Genomic DNA, 6,000 nt, shown 5'->3' with positions numbered 1-6,000 from the left:
AGGAGCATGAAGCGGTGTTGAAAAACATGAAGAGTCTGAAAACGTGTGAAAATTCGAAGAGCTTCAAAAATATGAAAAACATGAAGAGCTTCAAAAGGTGTCAAAAATATGAGGAGCATGAAACGGTCTGAAAAATAGGAGGATAATGAAGCGGTGTTGAAAAACCTCAAGAGCCTGAAAAGGTGTGAAAAATATGAAGAGCTTCAAAAAGTGTCAAAAATTAGATTAGCATGAATGGGTCTGAAAAATAGTAGGAGCCTGAAGTTTTGTTGAAAAACATGAAGAGCTTGAAAAAGTGTGAAAAATATGAAGAGGTTCAAAAATATGAAAATTATGAAGAGCTTCAAAAGGTGTGAAAAATATGAAGAGCTTCAAAAGATGTCAAAAATGAGATGAGCATGAAACGGTCTGAAAAATAGGAGGAGCATGAAGTGGTGGTGAAATCATGAAGAGCCTGAAAAGGTGTGAAAAATATGCAGAGCTTCAAAAGGTGTCAAAAATATGAGGAGAATGAAACGGTCTGAAAAATACGAGGAGCATGAAGTGGTGTTGAAAAACATGAAGAGCCTGAAAATTGTGAAAAATATGTAGAGCTTCAAAAGGTGTCAAAAATATGAGGAGCATGAAACGGTCCGAAAAATAGGAGGAGCATGAAGCGGTGTTGAAAATCATGAAGAGCCTGAAAAGGTGTGAAAAATATGAAGCGCTTCAAAAGGTGTGAAAAATATGAAGAGCTTCAAATGGTGTGAAAAATATGAGGAGCATGAAACGGTCTGAAATATAGGAGGAGCATGAACCGGTGTTCAAAAACATGAAGAGCCTGAAAAGGTGTGAAAAATATGAAGAGCTTCAAAAGGTGTCAAAAATATGAGGAGCATGGAATGGTCTGAAAAATAGGAGGAGCATGAAGCGGTGTTGAAAAACATGAAGAGCCTGAAAAGGTGTGGAAAATATGTATAGCTTCAAAAGGTGTTAAATACATGAGGAGCATGAAACGGTCTGAAAAATAAGAGGAGCATGAAGCGGTGTTCAAAAACATGAAGAGCCTGAAAAGGTGTGAAAAATATGAAGAGCTTCAAAAGGTGTGAAATTCAGGAGGAGCATGAAACCTTTCTGAAAAATAGGAGAAGCATGAAGTTCTGTGGAAAAACATGAAGCGCCTGAAAAGGTGTGAAAAATATGAAGAGCTTCAAAAGGTGTTAAAAATATGAAGAGCATGAAACGGTCTGAAAATTTGGAGGATCATGAGCGGTGTTGAAAAACATGAAGAGCCTGAAAAGGTGTGAAAAATATGAAGAGCTTCAAAAGGTGTGAAAAATATGAGGAGCATGAAACGGTCTGAAAAATGGGAGGAGCATGAAGCTGTGTTCAAAAACATGAAGAGCCTGAAAAGGTGTGAAAAATATAAAGAGCTTCAAAAGGTGTGAATTACATGAGGAACATGAAAAAGTCTGATGAAAAGGAGGAGCATAAGGCGGTGTTGAAAAACATGAAGAGCCTGAAAAGGTGTGAAAAATATGAAGAGATTCAAAAGGTGTCAATAATATGAGGAGCATGAAACGGTCTGAAAAATGGGAGGAGCATTAAGCTGTGTTCAAAAACATGAAGAGCCTGAAAAGGTGTGAAAAATATGAGGAGCATGAAATTGTCTGAAAAATAGGAGGAGCATGAAGTGGTGTTCAAAAACATGAAGGACCTGAAAAGTTGTGAAAAATATGAAGAGCTTCAAAAGATGTCAAAAATACGAGGAGCATGAAACGGTCTGAAAAATAGGAGGAGCATGAAGCGTTGTTCAAAAACGTGAAGAGCCTGAAAAGGTGTGGAAAATATGAAGAGCTTCAAAACGTGTCAAAAATATGAGGAGCATGAAACGGTCTGAAAAATAGAAGCAGCATGAAGCGGTGTTCAAAAACATGAAGAGCCTGAAAAGGTGTTGAAAATATGAAGAGCTTCAAAAGGTGTGAAAAATATGAAGAGCTTCAAAAAGTGTCAAAAATTAGATGAGCATGAAACGGTCTGAAAAATAGGAGGAGCATGAAGCGTTGTTCAAAAACGTGAAGAGCCTGAAAAGGTGTGAAAAATATGAAGAGCTTCAAAAGTTGTCAAAAATATGAGGAGCATGAATAGGTCTGAAAAATAGGAGGAGCATGAAACGGTCTTCAAAAACATGAAGAGCCTGAAAAGGTGTGAAAAATATGAAGAGCTTCAAAAGGTGTCAAAAATATGAGGAGCAAGAAATGGTCTGAAAAATAGAAGGAGCCTGAAACGGTCTTCAAAAACATGAAGAGCCTGAAAAGGTGTGAAAAATATGAAGAGCTTCAAAAGGTGTCAAAAATATGAGGAGCAAGAAATGGTCTGAAAAATAGAAGGAGCATGAAACGGTCTTCAAAAACATGAAGAGCCTGAAAAGGTGTGAAAAATATGAAGAGCTTCAAAAGGTGTCAAAAATATGAGGAGCAAGAAATGGTCTGAAAAATAGAAGGAGCATGAAACGGTCTTCAAAAACATGAAGAGCCTGAAAAGGTGTCAAAAATATGAAGAGCTTCAAAAGTGTCAAATATTAGATGAGCATGAAACGGTCTGAAAAATAGGAGAAGCATGAAGTGGTGATGAAAAACATGAAGAGCCTGAAAAGGTGTGAAATATATGAACAGGTTCAAAATTGTGAAAAATATGAAGAGCTTCAAAAGGTGTCAAAAATATGAGGAGCATGAAAGGGTCTGAAAAATAGCAGGAGAATGAAACGGTGTTCAAAAACATGAAGAGCCTGAAAAGGTGTGAAAAATGTGAAGAGCTTCAAAAGGTGTGAAAAATATGAAGTGCTTCAAAAGGTGTCAAAAAATAGATGAGCATGAAACGGTCTGAAAAATAGGAGGAGCATGAAGCGGTGTTCAAAAACATGAAGAGCCTGAAAAGGTGTGAAAAATATGAAGAGCTTCAAAAGGTGTCAAAAATGAGATGAGCATGAAAAGGTCTGAAAAATACAAGGAGCATGAAGCGGTGTTGAAAATCATGAAGAGCCTGAAAAGATATGAAAAATATGAAGAGCTTCATAAGGTGTGAAATATATGAAGAGCTTCAAAAGGTGTCAAAATGAGATGAGCATGAAACGATTTGAAAAATAGGAGGATCATGAATTGGTGTTGAAAAAAATGAAGAGCCTGAAAAGGTGTGAAATATCTGAAGAGCTTCAAAAGGTGTCAAAGATATGAGGAGAATGAAACGGTCTGAAAAATAAGCGGAGCATGAAGCGGTGATCAAAAACATGAAGAGCATGAAAAGGTGTGAATAATATGAAGAGCTTCTAAAGGTGTCAAAAATATGAGGAGCATGAAACGGCCTGAAAAATAGGCGAAGCATGAAGCGGTGTTGAAAAACATCAAGAGCCTGAAAAGTGTGAAAAATATGAAGAGCTTCAAAAGGTGTGAAAATATGAGGAGCATGAAACGTTCTGAAAAATAGGAGGAGCATGAAGCGGTGTTTAAAAACATGAAGAGCCTGAAAAGTTGTGAAAAATATGAAGAGCTTCCAAAGGTGTCAAATATATGAGGAGCATGAAACGGTCTGAAAAATAGCAGGAGCATGAAGCGGTGTTGAAAAACATGAAGAGCCTGAATACGTGTGAAAAATATGAAGAGCTTCAAAAGGTGTGAAAAATATGAAGAGCTTCAAAAGGTGTCAAAAATGAGATGAGCATGAAACGGTCTGAAAAATAGGAGGAGCATGACGTGGTGTTGAAGAAAATGAAGAGCCTGAAAAGGTGTGATATATATGAAGAGCTTCAAAAGGTGTCAAAAATATGAAGAGATTGATACGGTTTGAAAAATAGGAGGAGCATGAAGTGGTGTTGAAAATCATGAAGAGCCTGAATAGCTGTGAGAAATATGAAGAGCTTCAAAAGTTGTCAAAAATATGAGGAGCATGAAACGGTCTGAAAAATAGCAGGAGCATGAAGCGGTGTTGAAAAACATGAAGAGTCTGAAAACGTGTGAAAATTCGAAGAGCTTCAAAAATATGAAAAACATGAAGAGCTTCAAAAGGTGTCAAAAATATGAGGAGCATGAAACGGTCTGAAAAATAGGAGGATAATGAAGCGGTGTTGAAAAACCTCAAGAGCCTGAAAAGGTGTGAAAAATATGAAGAGCTTCAAAAAGTGTCAAAAATTAGATTAGCATGAATGGGTCTGAAAAATAGTAGGAGCCTGAAGTTTTGTTGAAAAACATGAAGAGCTTGAAAAAGTGTGAAAAATATGAAGAGGTTCAAAAATATGAAAATTATGAAGAGCTTCAAAAGGTGTGAAAAATATGAAGAGCTTCAAAAGATGTCAAAAATGAGATGAGCATGAAACGGTCTGAAAAATAGGAGGAGCATGAAGTGGTGGTGAAATCATGAAGAGCCTGAAAAGGTGTGAAAAATATGCAGAGCTTCAAAAGGTGTCAAAAATATGAGGAGAATGAAACGGTCTGAAAAATACGAGGAGCATGAAGTGGTGTTGAAAAACATGAAGAGCCTGAAAATTGTGAAAAATATGTAGAGCTTCAAAAGGTGTCAAAAATATGAGGAGCATGAAACGGTCCGAAAAATAGGAGGAGCATGAAGCGGTGTTGAAAATCATGAAGAGCCTGAAAAGGTGTGAAAAATATGAAGCGCTTCAAAAGGTGTGAAAAATATGAAGAGCTTCAAATGGTGTGAAAAATATGAGGAGCATGAAACGGTCTGAAATATAGGAGGAGCATGAACCGGTGTTCAAAAACATGAAGAGCCTGAAAAGGTGTGAAAAATATGAAGAGCTTCAAAAGGTGTCAAAAATATGAGGAGCATGGAATGGTCTGAAAAATAGGAGGAGCATGAAGCGGTGTTGAAAAACATGAAGAGCCTGAAAAGGTGTGGAAAATATGTATAGCTTCAAAAGGTGTTAAATACATGAGGAGCATGAAACGGTCTGAAAAATAAGAGGAGCATGAAGCGGTGTTCAAAAACATGAAGAGCCTGAAAAGGTGTGAAAAATATGAAGAGCTTCAAAATGTGTGAAATACATGAGGAGCATGAAAAGGTCTGAAATATAGGAGGAGCATGAAGTGGTGATGAAAAACATGAAGAGCCTGAAAAGGTGTGAAATATATGAACAGGTTCAAAATTGTGAAAAATATGAAGAGCTTCCAAAGGTGTCAAAAATATGAGGAGCAAGAAATGGTCTGAAAAATAGAAGGAGCATGAAACGGTCTTCAAAAACATGAAGAGCCTGAAAAGGTGTCAAAAATATGAAGAGCTTCAAAAGTGTCAAATATTAGATGAGCATGAAACGGTCTGAAAAATAGGAGAAGCATGAAGTGGTGATGAAAAACATGAAGAGCCTGAAAAGGTGTGAAATATATGAACAGGTCAAAATTGTGAAAAATATGAAGAGCTTCAAAAGGTGTCAAAAATATGAGGAGCATGAAAGGGTCTGAAAAATAGCAGGAGAATGAAACGGTGTTCAAAAACATGAAGAGCCTGAAAAGGTGTGAAAAATGTGAAGAGCTTCAAAAGGTGTGAAAAATATGAAGTGCTTCAAAAGGTGTCAAAAAATAGATGAGCATGAAACGGTCTGAAAAATAGGAGGAGCATGAAGCGGTGTTCAAAAACATGAAGAGCCTGAAAAGGTGTGAAAAATATGAAGAGCTTCAAAAGGTGTCAAAAATGAGATGAGCATGAAAAGGTCTGAAAAATACAAGGAGCATGAAGCGGTGTTGAAAATCATGAAGAGCCTGAAAAGATATGAAAAATATGAAGAGCTTCATAAGGTGTGAAATATATGAAGAGCTTCAAAAGGTGTCAAAATGAGATGAGCATGAAACGATTTGAAAAATAGGAGGATCATGAATTGGTGTTGAAAAAAATGAAGAGCCTGAAAAGGTGTGAAATATCTGAAGAGATTCAAAAGGTGTCAAAGATATGAGGAGAATGAAACGGTCTGAAAAATAAGCGGAGCATGAAGCGGTGATCAAAAACATGAAGAGC

The sequence above is a fragment of the Dama dama genome, chromosome 19 (assembly GCF_033118175.1).
Source record: "Dama dama isolate Ldn47 chromosome 19, ASM3311817v1, whole genome shotgun sequence".
Taxonomy (NCBI): domain Eukaryota; kingdom Metazoa; phylum Chordata; class Mammalia; order Artiodactyla; family Cervidae; genus Dama; species Dama dama.
This window is presented reverse-complemented; position numbering follows the sequence as displayed.